Genomic DNA, 20,221 nt, shown 5'->3' with positions numbered 1-20,221 from the left:
CTGTGCTAGAGTTTGTCTCCTTTACTGGAGAGACAATTTGCTAAAAATACTAGTTTTATCATCAGAAATGCTGAGCTGCTTTGAAGAACTTTCACTATTGCAGTTGCCATGGTGAAAGAGAAAAAAACAGAGCAGAGGGGTTTATAAAGCTCCAGCAGGCACTAATTTATTTAACTAGTTCATTGCGACAGCAACCACCAAGTAATTGTTATGTGTTATTTGTTTTATAATTAAATGGGATACACTGTCAAAAAAGGATAATCCTTCATAATACTGAAGAATCAACACTTTGGCTGCCATTAGGATTTAAACACCTCTGTACCAAAACCTGCAAATGGATTGTTCTTGAAGTGTTATAAATAAATATCATTCATTATATCTAAATTTCTAAACATTTCTCATCAGCAAATCACAATTTTGAGCCTCAGATGCACAAAACATTCAAAATATATATCTTGAAAAAATGAAAAAAAATTAAACAGCTTAAAAAGTGAGTGCACACTATGGGCACAAATCAGTATTGAATCCTTTCAAGTTTGTTTTTTTACCTCTTTTCCTTTTTGCTTTTCCTTATTAGTTGGTCCTCTCTAAAGCCTGTTTCACACGTCAGTGAAAAACACAGACATATTTCACTCACGTGTAAAAAACGCATATGTCCCTCCATGTGCCATGATTCATGGCACATGTGGGTTATCCATGTGCTATCCGTGATCTGTGTCCGTCATCCGTGATGACATGGAGATATACTCACCTGTCCCCGCTCCTGCTGTCCGTGGTGCTAAACTCTTCGGCTCTAGTGCATTTCATGCCACAGCTGACCCCTGCTGCAGCTACTTCCGGGTCGGCTGCTCCGTGCATAAATTAATATGCATGAGAATAAGCAGCCGGGCAGGAAGGAGTAGGCAGCAGCGGCTGAAGACAGCAGTGCTGGAGAAGGTGAGTATAAAAAGCTTTTTATTTTGAATGTACGTCTTTTTCTGGTATGTGTTTCATGGATCACACCATAGTGTGATCCGTGGGACATCAGTGATGCCAGAAAAAAACAGACATATCTCCATGCGGATCACATGGACATGCGTGTATGCCGCACGGAAACACTATCAGTGAGAAATCACTGATGGGTGCGCAGACCCATTGTTTTTAATGGTTCTGCGTATGTCCGTGATTCTGGTACGTATAAAAACTAGCACATACGTACCAGAATCACTGACATGTGACAGAGGCCTAAAGGCTCAGTCACACTAAACAACTTACCAGTGATCCCAACAACGATACAACCTGATAGGGATCGCTGGTAAGTTGCTAGGAGGTCGCTGGTGAGATGTCACACTAAGCGACGCTCCAGCGATCCCTCCAGCAACCTGAGCTGGCAGGGATCGCTGGAGCGTCGCTACACGTGGAAGCATGCTGCGCTTGGTAAATAAGGTAAATATCGGGTAACCAACCCGATATTTACCTTGGTTACCAGCGCACACCGCTTAGCGCTGGCTCCCTGCACACCTAGCCACAGTACACATCGGGTTAATTACCCGATGTGTACTCTGCTACGTGTGCAGGCAGCAGGGAGCCGGCTTCTGCAGACGCTGGTAACCACGGTAAACATCAGGTAACCAAGAAGCCCTTCCCTTGGTTACCCGATATTTACCTTCGTTACCAGTGTCCGCCGCTCTCACACTGCCAGTGCCGGCTCCCTGTTCCCTGCACTCCTAGCCACAGTACACATCGGGTTAATTACCCGATGTGTACTCCAGCTACGTGTGCAGGGAGCAGGGAGCTGGCACTGACAGCTGAGAGCGGCGGACGCTGGTAACGAAGGTAAATAGCGGGTAACCAAGGAAAGGGCTTCTTGGTTACCCGATATTTACATTGGTTACCAGCATCCACAGAAGCCGGCTCCCTGCTCACTGCACATTCAGTTGTTGCTCTGTCGCTGTCACACACAGCGATGTGTGCTTCACAGCGGGAGAGCAACAACTAAAAAATGGTTCAGGACATTCAGCAACAATCAGCGACCTCACAGCAGGGGCCAGGTTGTTGCTGGATGTCACACACAGCAACATCGCTAGCAAGTTGTGCCTCAGCAGCAATGTTGCTAGCGATGTTGCTTAGTGTGACGGTACCTTTAGGCTGAGGCGAAACAGCTGAAGATTCTCTCATGGGAGAGAATAGGGCTGATTATGATAATGTCACTTCCCTGAAACTCGAATGAGATTTGGAGCACAGTATCATTCACTATGATCCACTTCTCTCGCATGTGAAAATCGGAGCACAGGTGAGGAGAAGACTTACTTTCTCCATCTCCTCCATCGTCTGTCTCGGATTAAATCGGACTGGACTTGGATGACATCTGAGTGCCGTCCGAAGTTTTGCTGGTGCCCATAGACTTGAATGGGTGCGGGCCATCCGATATACGCTGCCAATTGCAGCATGCTACGATTTTTATCTCATGTTGAATCAGCATGAGAAAAAAAGTGCTAGTTGGCACTTCCTCATAGCCTTACAATGGACTGAGTGCTAACCCCCCCTCAAAAAAAAGATTGGATAGCCTTTAAATTCTCTTCTCTATGTATTTGCTTGGTTTTTTGTTTATGCTGATCATTGTCGGCATGGTTTGAGGTTTCCAGACGTTTTTTGCTGATTCATAAATTGCGACTTTCTAAAAAGTGACAATTTTTTTGCACAAATGTAATTCAGTACCTGTTAGAGTGATTTTACGTACATCTGGAATTCTCCGTCCTCTCCCCTGAAAGTTTTGCAACATTTCAGCAGATTGTGCACTAAAAAGTGGCAAAAAAGGGTAAAGACAAAATCGAAAAATATTCTTGGTTTTGCACAAAATTTATAAACCACTATTTTTTAATTGTTGGCACAAGAAAAACATAAGTGAATACTACGAGACAAAATAAGAAAAGTGACAACCCCCCCCCCTGCCCAAAGGATGACATTTACTGAAATCAATCAACCTAAATATTCTAATAGTCCTACTATGGTAGGTAATAGCTATAGTCACTTTCATTCAACCTTATGAATTTTACACCTGGTGCCTAAAAAAAAAAAAAGATATTATCTTTATACTTTCCCTAGTCAATGCTTTGTGAGTTAAGAGCTTAGTGCATGTTAGGTTAAGTGCACATTAGAAAAGTGCTCTAAGCTGAACACAATGTTGGGGTTTCCATCAGAGTCACAAAATAACTGTATTCCAATAGGAACCCTGACAGCTATTTACTTGAATGGAGCTGATGTAGTTACTCTAGATGCTTTGTGGCCTCTGTTCTGACAGTATTTTTGCATGTAGGAAAATGACAAAAAACATTGTTAATGTGTTTTTATTTTGAAATTTATATTTCAGGCCAATAAAATATATATATTAATAAAGCTAAATTAAAATCGATTTAAATGAAATCAAGTTAACCTATTAATTTAACACCTATGATGTTGTAGCTGTGGAGTCAGGTGAAAGTCAGCAACAAGCAGGGCTTGCGTTAGAGGAATGGGGGCAGACTGGGCAATTGCCCAAAGCAGCCATCCTCATAGAGGCCCCCAGTGTTTACAAGCAGAAACCACACTGATAGTAGCAGTCCTGCATTATACAGTGGATGAGATAAGCATGGAACATGTCATACATTTTCTAAGTAAAATATATTTTAAAAGGTGCTATGTATATGAATTTCTCACTAAATGTTGGTAACAATACATCCAATCCATAAAGGTAAAAAAAATCAAACCAAAGAAGTCCTTAAATTTAGTGATGTGTAATAATGAAAAATGACACAGGGAAAGAGTATTGAACATATGAAGAAACAGGTGCAAAAGCCATGGAAAGTCATGATACCAGCTGAATTAGAAAGCAATACTCCCACTTAGTGAAAAATAATATTAGCTGGCTCAACTGATGGTGTTTAAAAAGTTGTCTCATTATTAAGGTGCCACACAAGAAACATCTCATGATGGGAAAAAACAGTGAGCATCCTCAAGACCCTCGCAACCTAATTGTTGCAAAAAATATTGATTGCATTATCTACATAAAAAATTTTAAACTAATGAAGGTTCCAGTGAGCCTTATTGAGACTATAATCCGGAAGTGGAAAGAATATTTCACCATAAACAAGCAAAGACCAGGTGCTCCCTGCAAGATTTCAGACAGAGGAGAGTGATCGGTTGAGTTGTCAAAGAGTTAAGAACCACACGTGGACAGCTACGAAAAGACCTGGAATCAGCAGGTACAATTGTTTTAAAGAAAACAATAAGTAATGCGCTCAACATCCATGGCCAGTATGCACGCTCTCCACATAAGACTCAATTGCAAAACAAAAAGCATGTGCAAGTGAGTTTAACAGACCATTAAAGACCATGCTTCATTTTTTACATCTCACCAACTTCACTTTATGAGGTAATAACTCTGGAACGTTTCAACATATCCCAATGTTTCTGAGACTGTTTCTTTGTGATATGTTGTACTTCATATTAGTGGTAAATTTTGGTCAATATTATTTCCATTTATTTATGAAAAGAAAATACGCCATCAAATTTGTTGCACAATTTCTACTAATACACCATATGTGGTGAAAAACTACTGTTTGGGAGCAGTGCAGGACTCGAAAGGGAAGGAGCTCCATTTGATTTATGGAATAAAAAATTTGCTGAAATCATTAGCAGACGCCATGTCGTATTTGCAGAGCCTCTGATATGCATAAACATTGCAAATCCGCTACATGTGACCCCATTTTGGAAAATTCACCCCTCAAGATATTTTATCTAGGGGTGTGGTGAGCATCTTCCACCCATTGGTGCGTCACAGAATTTTATAATATTGGGATGTGAAAATTAAATATTATATTTTTTTCAGTGAAAATGATACCAAAGGCCCAAATTTTTCATTTTCACAAAGGTGACAGGGGAACATGGACCACAAAATCTGTTATGCAATTTCTCCTGAGTGCAGCAATACTCCATATGTGGCTGGAAACTACCTTTCAGGCACAGTGCGAATCTCAGAAAGGTAGGAGAGCCATATAGGAGTACAAATTTTGTTGTTATGATTTGCGGAAGGCATGTCACATTGGTAGAGCCTCTGAAGTGTCATAACCCACCATAAATTATCCCATTTTACCCATTTTACAAACTACACCTTTTAGTGAAATCATATAGAGGTGCAGTGAGCATATTGACACCACATGTGTTTCAAAAAATGTTTTACCATTGAGTGGTTAAGAAAAATGAATTACATTTTTACCACTAAATTGTTGTTTTAGTCCCAAATGTTACATTTTCACAAGGGAAAAAAGGAAAAAATGACCACATATTGTGTTACACAATTTCTTGTGAATGTGAAAATACCCCACATGTGGCCTTAGAGTACCATTTGGCCACATGACAAGACTCTGGTGGGAAGGAGTGCTATTTGACTTTTGGAGTGCAGAGGTTCCTAGAATAGTTTGCAGACTTAATATACAGAGCCCCTAAGTGCCAGAAAAGCAGAAACCTTCCTCAAATGACCCCAATTTGGAAATTGCACCCCTTTTGGAATTCTTCTTTGGGTCTAGAGATGATTTTGACTCCATGGGTGTTTTTTCAGAAACAAGCAGCAATGGATGTTGCAGAGTGAAAATGGAAATCTATTATTGTAGTGCCCAGTACATTGTAGTGCCCATACATTGTGCGCAGCTTGAGCTTCTGGAGACCTGCAACCCCATAAATCAAGCAGGTTCTGCTCACTACAGTATGCTAAACATGTGGGTGCCAACTGCCATTTAGGCACACTGTGGGGCTCAGACGTGAGGGGGCATTTGGATTTGGTAATGCATATTTCACTGGATTTCTTTTGGGGAAGTTGTGCTACCAGTAATGTGTAAGATCCTCCACTTCTGTTAACAGATGATAAACCTGAGTGGGGACTTGTTTTTTGTGGGTTGAGTAAAATCTTTTGTTTGTGGCATTTTAAATACATAATATTTTGGATCAGTTCACATTTCTTGTGTGCCCTACGCTGAGACACTCTTGACTATTTGTGGTTTCTGTTCAGTGGTATCCAGCTTTTAAGGTGTGCATGAAAGAGGTGGTCGACCACACTTTTATGCACTCCTAAAAAAGGGCATGGCCAGATCATAGGCCACAGAGTCCAAAGTGTTTCCATTTGCCTCATTATAGGGACTCTTCTGTTGGAAATTCAACCTGAATCACGTATTTCAGAGATTTGCACATAAACCTCATTATAAGCACAAAATAAAGGTGAGCCAAGCCTTACTGCAAACTTTGGGAGCCAGAATAAATATTTATTTGTTATGACGTTTATCATGCGGTATAAGTGATTAGGCAGCTTTAGTCTTTGGGTCAATGCGATTACAGCAATACCAGATTTTTATAATTTTTTTGTATTTGGCAACTATCATACACTAAAAAAACGCCTTTATAAAAAAAAAGATCTTTATATCACCTTATTTTGAGAGCTATAATATTTCTATTCTTCTGCCATTAGAGTCACGCAAGAATTTGTTTTTAGCGAGATGAGTTGACCTTTTTATCGGCACATAATATTTTTGGATCCCTTTCTATTTTGAGTTTTTGGTTGCAGAATGAACAAAACCAGCAATTCAGGAATATTTTTTTTATGCCTTTTACCGTGTGGTAAAAATGAAAAGACAGCTTTATTCTCTGGGTCAGCACGATAACAACAATAACACATGTATATCTTTTTTATGTTTTGTCATTTTAATAAAATAAAAACTTTTTTTTTAAAAAAAAGTATTGTTTTGCATCACTGTATTCTGAAAGCTGTAGCTTTTTAATTTTTCCACTGCTTGTTTTTGGCAAGACAAGATGACGTTTTCAGCGATACCATTTTTATTCACAGTTGTTTTTTTTTATTGCATTTTATTGCCCTTTCATTTGAGTGGTATGATAAAAAAGCATCAGTTTTTTCCATTTTTATAGTGTTTACGGTAGGGGTTAAATAGTTTGACAGTTTTATACATCGTGTAGTTCTGGACGCGTTGATAACAAATATGTGTAACTTTTATTATTCTGATCATTGGTCTCATGTATTGCAATACATGAGACCTACACTTGCAAAATACCTGTTAGATTCTGCCTAGGGATCAATATAACAGGCCACTATATCCAGCACACATGTCATTGTTTGCCTTCGGTGTGCCATGACAACCAACACATGTCATCACAGGTTTGCCGATGAGGGTGAGAGAGCGAGCCTCCTCACTCCCACAACTTTCCAAATGTCTTGATCGCTATTGATCATGGCATCTGGAGGAATAATCAGCCAAGCAGTATTCCAACATGATAATGAGCCCAAACACCCTTCCATGACAATCACTGACTTGCTGAAGAAACTGAGGGTAAAGGGGCTGGTCTAGCCAAGAATATCTCCTGACCTAAATCCTTCCTCAAACAGAAGGTGGAGGAGTGCAAGGTCTCCAACATCTCCCAGCTCCGTGATGCTGTCATGGAGGAGTGGAAGAGGATTTTAGTGGCTCCTGTGACGCTCTAGCGAACTCCATGGCCAAGAGGGTTAAGACCAAGCTTAAAAATAATGGAGGCCACAAAAATATTGACAATTTGGGCACACTGTGGCCACATTCACTTAGGGGTGTACTCACTTTTGTTGCCAGTGCTTTTGACATTAATTGCTGTGTGTTCTTATTTAGAAGGCACATCAAATATACAAGAAAACATTTAATAATATATTTACAATTATGTGAGGGGCGTAGTTACTTTTGTGATATACTGTATTTGTCCCAGAAAATTATTGCAATTACACATTTGGTCATACACATGTTTATTTTCTTTGTGTGTATTGGAACAACTAAAAAAAAACAATAGTGAAAAAAGGCAAATTGGACATAATTTCACAAAAAAGCAAAACTGGGCCAAACAAAATCCTTGCCACCTTTCCAAAAGTTTAATCACAAGGTCCAGAAAAATATTTTTGTAACTAACTGAATATATACCCCAAAAAACATTTAATGTATATATCCCCGAGATTTAAGAGATTCAAGGAATTGTTAAAATACATTATATTATTGACCAATAGATAAGAATACATTATGAAAAAATAGGGAACAAACTTCTATTAGTGCACATATAAATAGACCGAAAACTGGAGGTTAGGAACTATTTTCTACGTGAGACCAATAATTAGAGCATATAATTATCAGTGTTAGTTTAAATACATACAATGCACATATGTGTGTATATATATATATATATATATATATATATATATATATATATATATATATACCGCCAAAAAATGCACAGGCTGCTATTATTAGGCTGGACTTACAGTGCCTGAGAATACCAGCCCCCAGCTATCAGGCTTTATCTTGGCTGGTTAGAAAAAGATTCCATATAACCTTACTCAAAGTATTCCAGTGGGTCCAGTATCTACAGAAACCCCTTGGGTGGCACAAACTCATAATCATAATTCATAAAGACAAAAAATCTGAGTTTTCAAACTGCAAAAATACATTATTTATTAGACAAATGTGACAGATTTCAGTAAAATTTTTTTTTTTAAAAAAAACATAGACGCCAGGACTGATCCAGAAGGCATTAGGTTAAGGTATAAAGGTAGATAAGGTCACCCATCAGAGTTTACAGGGCACAAACAGAATACAATAAAGTATAACCACCAAGCCAGATGGCAAATCACCAATAGTGTACACGCCGGGTTTAAGTAGCACCGCTCCTAAGTAACTAACCCGGAAGTCACGTCGGGGGCGCCCGCGTGGGTCTCTCCGGGTAGTCTTGCGCGATTCACCGCCGTCACGCCGACTCGCGCATGCATGGGAGCGGGGAAGCGTCACCATAGCTCCCGCGCATGCGCGCGGCGCACAGACGGCGGCAATAAACACACAGACCAGCCAGGACCCGCGCACACGCACATGAAGACCGGGCCGTACTCAATAGGTTTGTATACAAAATAATTTATTATCACAGTTTCTCAGACGTTTTCCATGTGTAATCACAGCGGTAATCCAAGTCTCCAATTAGTATTGTAAAACTGCAAAATTGCCTAAAACGGAGACAATCAGAAGAATATACCCGGCATTAAAATGGGGCCAAAAAGTGGGAAAATTTAAAAGAGTGATATTAAAAGTAACACCGAAATTTACAGCGGAGCATAGGTAATCACACAGAGAGGATCAAATTAGGTACAAATATATTAGAGATGGTTCACAGAAACGGGACATAACTAATGGACTTGTTGAGTCCATTAGGGACCAAAGTGTCCAGTGTAAGCATCCATTTGGCCTCGCATTGTGCCAAACGCTTTTTAAGATCACCACCCCTGATCCCCCCTTTTATCACATCAATACCTCTAATTTACAATTTAGAGGGGTCACAGGAGTGGTGAATCTTAAAATGCCTCGGCAAAGTCTTCAGGAGGGTAATGTTGGTCACTGTTTCGGCTGCAGCAATGTCCCTAACATGTTCCCTCACTCTAATGCGGAGCTCACGTTATGTGAGCCCCACATATGTCAGGGAACAGATGCAGATGGCAAAATACACCACGTGTGTTGTGCCACACGTGATGTATGATTTGATGTTATAATTTTTCTTGCCATCTGATGAGTAGAAAGATGTACACCGAAGGACATTGCTGTAAGCCAAACAATGCCCGCAGGGAAAACATCCCTGCAAGGGGCCACGTGATCCAAAGATGTATGTCCTTGGAGGAACATAGTGGCTTTTTACCAGCAAATCCTTCAGGTTCCTCGCCCTCCTGGATGTCATGGATGGAAATTGCGGTAATTTATCTGCCAAAATAGGGTCTGTAAGCAAGACTGACCAGTGTTTTTTCATTATGTCCCGAATCATCTCCCATTCCACATTATAAGTGCCAATAAATCTGATCACCGGGTCAGAGGGTTCACGTCGTTTGGAGGCATAAGAGAGTAATTGTGTCCTAGGTGTCCTTTTTGCCCTATTATAGCCATGTTTGATACTCCGCTTGCTGTAACCCCTGTCTAGAAAACGACTCCTGAGATCGGATGACTGTGTTTCAAAATTGACATCAGATGAGCAGATCCATTTCATCCTTAAGAATTGCCCCGTCGGGATGGCGTGAATGGTAGATGGGTTATGGGCGCATGAGGCATGCAGTAATGCATTGACGGACGTGTTCTTGCGATACACGTCCGTCTGGATCGACCCCCTATCATCAACCAAGATCTGGATATCAAGGAAGTTGATCCTGCGATTACTGCATTTATAGGTCAATTTGATGTTAAAATTATTTTGGTTCAATTGCCTCATAAACTGATCGAGTTGCTCCATCGGGCCCTGCCAAATAAACAATACATCATCAATAAATCAATGCCAGCACTGCACATGGGAAACGGCCTGTACGTCCCTGTCACCAAATACCAGCCTCTACCAGTAACCAAGGAAGAGGCCAGCGTACGAGGGCGCACAGACCGCACCCATTGCAGTGCCGCATTTCTGTAAATAAAAATTGTCCTTAAACACAAAAAAATTATGTGCAACTCTAGGATCAGTTTTAAGATCTTAAAACTTTGGTGGAAACACTCCCCTCGTATGTTCGTGACACGACGGACGTCCTGCAGCACATTGACAGTATCTTTATGGAAGAGGACATGATTATTGTCACTGCAGACGTAGAGGGTTTGTATACCTGCATATCACATGAAGACGGATTGAGGGCGGTCCATTTTTTCCTTGAGATGTCCGGTCGGGGTGGCGACATGGGTGAACTGATCCTAGAGTTGCTCCGTTTCGCCCTGACACATAATTTCTTTGTGTTTAAGGACAATTTTTATTTACAGAAATGCGGCACTGCAATGGGCGCAGCCTGTGCGCCCTCGTACGCTGTCCTCCTCCTTGGTTACTGGGAGAGGCTGGTATTTGGTGACAGGGACGTACAGGCCGTTTCCCATGTGCAGTGCTGGCATTGATTTATCGATGATGTATTGTTTATTTGGCAGGGCCCGATGGAGCAACTCGATCAGTTTATGAGGCAATTGAACCAAAATAATTTTAACATCAAATTGACCTATAAATGCAGTAATCGCAGAATCGACTTCCTTGATATCCAGATCTTGGTTGATGATAGGGGGTCAATCCAGACGGACGTGTATCACAAGAACACGTCCGTCAATGCATTACTGCATGCCTCATGCGCCCATAACCCATCTACCATTCGCGCCATCTCGACGGGGCAATTCTTAAGGATGAAACGGATCTGCTCATCTGATGTCAATTTTGAAACACAGTCATCCGATCTCAGGAGTCGTTTTCTAGACAGGGGTTACAGCAAGCGGAGTATCAAACATGGCTATAATAGGGCAAAAAAGACACCTAGGACACAATTACTCTCTTATGCCTCCAAACGACGTGAACCCTCTGACCCGGTGATCAGATTTATTGGCACTTATAATGTGGAATGGGAGACGATGTGGGACATAATGAAAAAACACTGGTCAGTCTTGCTTACAGACCCTATTTTTGCAGATAAATTACCGCAATTTCCATCCATGACATCCAGGAGGGTGAGGAACCTGAAGGATTTGTTGGTAAAAAGCCACTATGTTCCTCCAAGGACATACATCTTTGGATCACGTGGCCCCTTGCAGGGATGTTTTCCCTGCGGGCATTGTTTGGCTTACAGCAATGTCCTTCAGTGTACATCTTTCTACTCATCAGATGGCAAGAAAAATTATAACATCAAATCATACATCACGTGTGGAATAACACACGTGGTGTATTTTGCCACCTGCACCTGTTCCCTGACATATGTGGGGCTCACGTCACGTGAGCTCCGCATTAGAGTCAGGGAACATGTTAGGGACATTGCTGCAGCCGAAACAGTGACCGACATTACCCTCCTGAAGACTTTGCCGAGGCATTTTAAGATTCACCACTCCTGTGACCCCTCTAAATTGAAAATTAGAGGTATTGATGTGATAAAAGGGGGGATCAGGGGTGGTGATCTTAAAAAGCGCTTGGCACAATGCGAGGCCAAATGGATCCTTACACTGGACACTTTGGTCCCTAATAGACTCAACAAGTCCATTAGTTATGTCCCGTTTCTGTGAACCATCTCTAATATATTTGTACCTAATTTGATCCTCTCTGTGTGATTACCTATGCTCCGCTGTAAATTTTGGTGTTACTTTTAATATCACTCTTTTAATTTTCCAACTTTTTGGCCCCATTTTAATGCCGGGTATATTTTTCTGATTGTCTCCTTTTTAGGCAATTTTGCATTTTTACAATACTAATTGGAGACTTGGATTACCGCTGTGATTACACATGGAAAACGTCTGAGAAACTGTGATAATAAATTATCTTTGTATACAAACCTATTGAGTACGGCCCGGTCTTCATGTGCGCGTGCGCAGGTCCTGGCTGGTCTGTGTGTTTATCGCCGCTGTCTGTGCGCCGCGCGCATGCGCGGGAGCTATGGGGACGCGTCCCCGCTCCCGTGCATGCGCGAGTCGGCGTGACGGCGGTGACTCGCGCGAGACTACCCGGAGAGACCCACGCATGCACCACCTACGTGACTTCCGGGTTCGTCACTTAGGAGCGATGCTACTTAAACCTGGCGTTCTGAGGTTCCCTCACCACGGCACCTCGTCCCCTGAGGAAGATTCTACACCCTTCATGAATTGAAACGTATGTAGGGCGTTTTGGGGGCCTCCCTAACGTCTGGACTGTCCGGTATACCCTCCACTTCCTAACAGGTCTCTCTGGGGTTTCCTTGAGGGCACATTACAAGTGTTGTCAGCCCACCAGAGAATCTTTGTATCTTGAATTGTCAGGACTTTACAATATGGAATGATAAATACACTGGACTCTTTGTCCTTTATCTCTGTATATACCTATTGTATTGCCTTGTAAAGTACTTGTGCACATGCATGACCTGTTTCATATATTTGGATTATACTTTATTGTATTCCCTATGTGCCCTGTAAACTCTGATGGGAGACCTTATCTACCTTTATACCTTAACGTAATGCCTTCTGGCTCAGTCCTGGCATCTATGTTTTTTTAAAAAAGGTTTTTACTGAAATCTGTCACATTTGTCTAATAAATAATGTATTTTTGCACTTTAAAAACTCAGATTTTTTGTCTTTATGATTTATCTTGGCTGGGTATCAAATTTTGGGGGAGGAACCACACACCGGTTTTTAAAATTATGAATTTAACTAATTAAAAAAATACAAAACAAAAGGCCACATGCAGTTCCTCTTATTTTGATACACAGCCAGGATAAGCGCACAACTGGGGGCTGCAGCCTGTAATGGTGGGCTTTATCTGTGCTGGGCATCATAATACGGGGGGACCCTATGCTAAGTATTTCATTTATTTATTTTTATACCATGATACTGACCCACAGACAGCGCCTGTTATTGGTTGCAGTCAGATGCTGTCACACTGGTTGGAGGAGCGTCTGACTGCAACCAACCACAGAAGCTAGGACAGTCGGTTGGCGGGGAAAGCAGTGAATATGGATGGGCAGTAATTAGAGGCCCAGGAAGTGAAGGAAAGGCCGTGGGAGCAGTGTACAGCCATGACAGAGCCTCGGTAAGTATGAAGTGCTCCAGTCCCATAGCCTCTCTATGCGCATGCGTCGTGGGTAATTGAACGTGGTGCCACGTCTACAACCCTGACGCCCAGAACACATGTCTTTCACTTACAAAACCCATATGAACGGAGCATCCGATTGGCTACTGGTGGGCTCATTCATTGCTATATACCTCCCCTTCTCGGCAGTACCTTAGGATATAATATACCAATAGTAACAGCCCTGCTGCGCCTGCAAACCCTGTGCGCTAACCTCAAGGTAATTATATACTTTTATATCTAACTTGGGTCCTCCCTAATCTGTATATGCTATACTGATTTACTATGTTGTATTTCATTAGGCACCTTCTCCTATACGTTAGTGCTTCAATGCACCTCATCTTTCATCCTCCAGGCACCTACTGTACAGGTAACTTTGCCGGTGTACTACACCATTGTTCACATTTCTCCTCTTTGTTGTTTGTTTATTGTTTATTATTATTATCTCTTCCCTCCTCCTCCCCTCCCCCCTTTATCGATTGATCTACTTGCTTTACTGTACCTTTAGATTACCATTTGGCCATTAATCATTTTTACTTTGTAAAAATACTTCTAAATTATAGAATAATATATCCCATGGCCTTTTGCTCTAACAGCTAGTTCAACTTACATCCTATCATTGTCTTTGACTCATTGATTTGATTTTGTAAATTTTGTATATATTTTGTATATATCTTCTGTATAAAGTGTTTATTGTGATTATTGTACATTTATTTTGAATTTTGTTTTTGATCATATATTTCTTTTACATAGCGACTCTCGACTAAGACTCAGGTGGGTTGAAACGTCGGAGGATTTCATAGTCGCAGTTCTTTAAATAAATTTTCACTTTTGCATCACAAAAAATTGAGTGCAGTGATTTCGTTTAATATTTGTGATTGGTTGCAGTCAGATGCTGTCACACAGGTTGGGGGGTGGGCGTCTGACGGCAACCGACCGCAGAAGCCAGGACAGTCGGTTGGCGGGGAAAGCCTCGGTAAGTATGAAGCACTTGCTTCATTCTTATTTTCTTTATTTATCCTTTATTTTTTTTTTTTTCCTCAGTACCAGATTCTGTTCAAAACACGGAATCCCAGGCCCGGATCCAGCACCTGGGTACCTTTGAAACTTCGTGGATTCAAACTTTTACAGTCTGGGTCAGCCCATCCCTACTGAAAAGCATTTAAATTGGTACCTTAGTCTGATTTAGTAGGCTATACAATCATGGGGAAGGCTGCTGACTTGACAGAGTGTATGGGCTGCCTTGCGAACACGCCCCTATCACGTGACAGAAAGACTCATACCTGGAAGAAGCCCATACAGTCTAGCATCTACCAAGGCCAGGCAGCCGACAGGGGCAGGAATAGCTAGCAAAACCTGACCCACATATATATTCTGGGGCTGATATCAATCAAATAGCAGTGCATTTCTGTAACTTCACTTGCACATATCTCTGAAATAAAACCTCCAGTCTCAGATCAAAAAGGCATGCTTACATTCAGCATCCTAGAGCCAGTATAGCACTGGCTTTACTTTATATATGAAAATCCTGCTGGCTGGTTCTCTATAAGTTAAAAAAGCATGTATGAGGTGAGGAACTGATGAGACGGTCTGGCTTAGGGTATGTGTCCACGATCAGGACTCACTGCGTCTTAGCGGGTCCTGACCTGTGAGGCCGTGAGTCTCCTCGGCAGGAGACCGCAGCTGACTGTGCCCATGATCAGGGTTCAGTGCACTGTGGTCTCTCGCTTGTATTCTCCCTATGGAGGATGCAGGCAATTCCGCAGCAAACAATTGACATGCTGCGGTCTGGAAAGAGGCACCGCAGGTCAGTGTTTGTTGCAGAAAAAAGCACAGTGCGCACGGATTTCTAGAAATCCCATCCACTATGCTTTAACTGTACAACGCAGCGTTTTAGATGCAGCTGAAGCTTGCTGCGTCCAAAATGTAGCAAACACTGATCTGGGCACACACCCTTACAGTTCACATTCTTTTCTAAGGTATTTGGTGGAGTTGAAGTCAGGTCTTTGAATAGACCACTTAAATTCTTTTCCACCAAACTAGTCAACCCATGTCTTTATCGATCTTGATATGAGAACAGGGGTGCAATCATAAAGTAACAGTAAAAGGGCCTTTCCCAAATTGTTGAAGACAAACAAAATGAGATGTGAAATCATGCAAGAACCGGACCACGGTAGAGGAAAAGTTAGATAAAACTGCATGCTTATTTCTTCATTAAAATATAGCTTAGCATAGCAGACAGACAAAAAAAAAACAACGGGAGTAAGAAACTGACGCATTTCAGATAAGCCTTATTATTGGTTTCTCATATTGACACAAAGTTGGAAGCTTATAAATGTCGAGCTGATGTAACTTCTAGAGACTGTTCAGAATTCTGTACTAAGAGATTCACAGATAGATCGTCCTCTTCATAATAATAGCACTAATCTAGCTAATCAGAAATGTCACAGTGATATATATTACACGTGGCTTTCTATAGCAATGCCACATTTCAGGTAACTGAGCTGCTCAGTGCGAGCCGCACAACTAGCAATGTTTTCTATTGAGATTGCACACCATGCACCTGTCTACAAAGGATGTGGCAGCAGCACTTGAAGCCTTAAGCTAGTAATTGGCAGAGAGATCTACAAACTTGGACTATATAGTGTATAGCATAGCAGTACTGAGCACAGAATCATGATATCAGTGAGTTGGCGTCCTATGTGCCATTGTGACTTCTTTAGGTACAGCATACACCACTAGAAACAAAACGTTCTGAATAGCTTCATATAATGGCATTCATTTGGCCATGCCATGATTTTCTCTCCCAGAATTAAAATATGGAATCACATTAGGTGTGAACATACTATTTGTGCAACCTGAGCAGCTTCACAGGGGCCCTAGAGGTTAGGGGCCCACTACATGTCCAAAACAAGTGGAATTGTGCATTATGATGAGATATTGGACTGCATTATTCCTGCACAAGGTCCCTCTCCTGTCTGTGTCCACCCCTGATGCACATCAAGGAACAGTATGGTTTCATAGATTTCTTTAAATGTCATTATTGGGATTTGTGTGTAATGGATCTTAAATACAGCAATATGTACATGAATCACATCTCAACACATAATTAATTTTTGCTTTTGACAGTTTTCTCATTCAGTTTTTGCAGTGAATCATTGGTCCTTTGGACGAGGCTATGTGAGCCATTTTAGAAGATAATTTTCCTTTTATAGATCTCAATTTTGCCAAAATCGTCAATTGCTTATGTCACCTGTTTTTCTGTTTTTGGAAATGTCATAACTTATTTAAGTTGGAAAAATTTATAAGACTCACCCATAGTTGCTTCCACGGACACTCACACACACCACCGGCTGGATTTTCTGAAGCCGTAGTAAACTGTAAGTGTAATCAAACTAGGGAATGGAATCTGAAAACCAAAAAAGGAGAAAATCATTTATAATTACTGGTAGATCAGATCACTTAAAAATGCAAATGACATCATAAATGTGAATCACATAAGCTTGACATTTTATGGTATCTCATCCAGGGCTTCAGAAGATTCAATGCCTCAATGTAAATATGTAAAGGCCCTACCATGCCTCACTTCTAGTACTGGTGATGTGATAGGGAGGCCTTTACTAGAGATGAGCGAACCGGTCCCGGTTCGGCTCGAGGCGGTTCGCCGAACGGGGGGTCTGGCTCGAGTTCGGCTCGTCGAACGTTCGACGAACCGAACTCGAGCCCATAGGAAACAATGGCAGGCAATCACAAACACAGTAAAACACCTAGAAAACACCCTCAAAGGTGTCCAAAAGGTGACAAACAACTCACAACACAACACAAACACATGGGAAAGTGACAAGGACATGTACTCATGCGAAAACAAAACAGCTGGACAAGGAAAAAGAGGAGGACACACAGATATAGGCATGGCACGCCCTTCTAAAGTCATGTAAAACACCGCAAGGTGACTCCAAGCGGAGTCTCCCTTTTTTCCAAAAATTGGGCCCCACACACCCACCCCTTCAGTGGCAGCAGTTGTGCCCCAGTTGTACACTTCACAGCTAGATTTGCATCAAGCACATTCAAAAATACGCCATTCTTATCCGTCCCCAGGATGACACCGGGGTAGGTAGCAAAGTCTTTCCTGATCCCAGCTCTGTTCATCTTGGCTTCTTTTAAAAACACAGCAAGCAAGGGTTACTCCAAGCGGAGTCTCCCTTTTTTCCAAAAATTGGGCCCCACACACACCCACCCCTTCAGTGGCAGCACTTGGGCCCCAGTTGTACACTTCACAGCTAGATTTGCATCAAGCACATTCAAAAATACGCTATTCTTAACCGTCCCCAGGATGACACCGGGGTAGGTAGCAAAGTCTTTCCTGATCCCAGCTCTGTTCATCTTGGCTTCTTTTAAAAACACAGCAAGCAAGGGTTACTCCAAGCGGAGTCTCCCTTTTTTCCAAAAATTGGGCCACACAGACACCCACCCCATCAGTGGCAGCACTTGGGCCCTAGTTGCAAACAGGATGTTTTGATTTGCATCAAGCACATTCAAAAATACGCTATTCTTAGCCGTCCACAGGATGACACCGGGGTAGGTAGCAAAGTCTTTCCTGATCCCAGCTCTGTTCATCTTGGCTTCTTTTAAAAACACAGCAAGCAAGGGTTACTCCAAGCGGAGTCTCCCTTTTTTCCAAAAATTGGGCCACACAGACACCCACCCCATCAGTGGCAGCACTTGGGCCCTAGTTGCAAACAGGATGTTTTGATTTGCATCAAGCACATTCAAAAATACGCTATTCTTAGCCGTCCCCAGGATGACACCGGGGTAGGTAGCAAAGTCTTTGCTGACCCATGACTTGTTCATCTTGGCTTCTTTTAAAAACAATGTAAGCAAGGGTTACTCCAAGCGGAGTCTCCCTTTTTTCCAAAAATTGGGCCACACAGACACCCACCCCATCAGTGGCAGCACTTGGGCCCTAGTTGCAAACAGGATGTTTTGATTTGCATCAAGCACATTCAAAAATACGCTATTCTTAGCCGTCCACAGGATGACACCGGGGTAGGTAGCAAAGTCTTTCCTGATCCCAGCTCTGTTCATCTTGGCTTCTTTTAAAAACACAGCAAGCAAGGGTTACTCCAAGCGGAGTCTCCCTTTTTTCCAAAAATTGGGCCACACAGACACCCACCCCATCAGTGGCAGCACTTGGGCCCTAGTTGCAAACAGGATGTTTTGATTTGCATCAAGCACATTCAAAAATACGCTATTCTTAGCCGTCCCCAGGATGACACCGGGGTAGGTAGCAAAGTCTTTCCTGATCCCAGCTCTGTTCATCTTGGCTTCTTTTAAAAACACAGCAAGCAAGGGTTACTCCAAGCGGAGTCTCCCTTTTTTCCAAAAATTGGGCCACACAGACACCCACCCCATCAGTGGCAGCACTTGGGCCCTAGTTGCAAACAGGATGTTTTGATTTGCATCAAGCACATTCAAAAATACGCTATTCTTAGCCGTCCCCAGGATGACACCGGGGTAGGTAGCAAAGTCTTTGCTGACCCATGACTTGTTCATCTTGGCTTCTTTTAAAAACAATGTAAGCAAGGGTTACTCCAAGCGGAGTCTCCCTTTTTTCCAAAAATTGGGCCACACAGACACCCACCCCATCAGTGGCAGCACTTGGGCCCTAGTTGCAAACAGGATGTTTTGATTTGCATCAAGCACATTCAAAAATACGCTATTCTTAGCCGTCCCCAGGATGACACCGGGGTAGGTAGCAAAGTCTTTGCTGACCCATGACTTGTTCATCTTGGCTTCTTTTAAAAACAATGTAAGCAAGGGTTACTCCAAGCGGAGTCTCCCTTTTTTCCAAAAATTGGGCCACACAGACACCCACCCCATCAGTGGCAGCACTTGGGCCCTAGTTGCAAACAGGATGTTTTGATTTGCATCAAGCACATTCAAAAATACGCTATTCTTAGCCGTCCACAGGATGACACCGGGGTAGGTAGCAAAGTCTTTCCTGATCCCAGCTCTGTTCATCTTGGCTTCTTTTAAAAACACAGCAAGCAAGGGTTACTCCAAGCGGAGTCTCCCTTTTTTCCAAAAATTGGGCCACACAGACACCCACCCCATCAGTGGCAGCACTTGGGCCCTAGTTGCAAACAGGATGTTTTGATTTGCATCAAGCACATTCAAAAATACGCTATTCTTAGCCGTCCCCAGGATGACACCGGGGTAGGTAGCAAAGTCTTTGCTGACCCATGACTTGTTCATCTTGGCTTCTTTTAAAAACAATGTAAGCAAGGGTTACTCCAAGCGTAGTCTCCCTTTTTTCCAAAAATTGGGCCACACAGACACCCACCCCATCAGTGGCAGCACTTGGGCCCTAGTTGCAAACAGGATGTTTTGATTTGCATCAAGCACATTCAAAAATACGCTATTCTTAGCCGTCCACAGGATGACACCGGGGTAGGTAGCAAAGTCTTTCCTGATCCCAGCTCTGTTCATCTTGGCTTCTTTTAAAAACACAGCAAGCAAGGGTTACTCCAAGCGGAGTCTCCCTTTTTTCCAAAAATTGGGCCACACAGACACCCACCCCATCAGTGGCAGCACTTGGGCCCTAGTTGCAAACAGGATG

At 42.2% G+C, this 20,221-nt stretch overlaps 1 protein-coding gene across 1 annotated transcript in view; it reads right to left on the bottom strand.

The window, feature by feature from the left end:
* RASGEF1A (RasGEF domain family member 1A) overlaps nt 1-20,221 on the bottom strand; it is a 759,117-nt gene that overhangs the window by 382,322 nt on the left and 356,574 nt on the right. The window contains exon 2 of the mRNA XM_075349030.1: nt 16,918-17,011. The gene's annotated coding sequence lies outside the window, so the exon portion shown is untranslated. The remainder of the gene's footprint in view (nt 1-16,917; nt 17,012-20,221) is intronic.

Source organism: Anomaloglossus baeobatrachus, chromosome 5, assembly GCF_048569485.1.
Source record: "Anomaloglossus baeobatrachus isolate aAnoBae1 chromosome 5, aAnoBae1.hap1, whole genome shotgun sequence".
Taxonomy (NCBI): domain Eukaryota; kingdom Metazoa; phylum Chordata; class Amphibia; order Anura; family Aromobatidae; genus Anomaloglossus; species Anomaloglossus baeobatrachus.
Note: the sequence above shows the minus strand (reverse complement) of the source record. Positions and strands in the feature narration are given on the sequence as shown.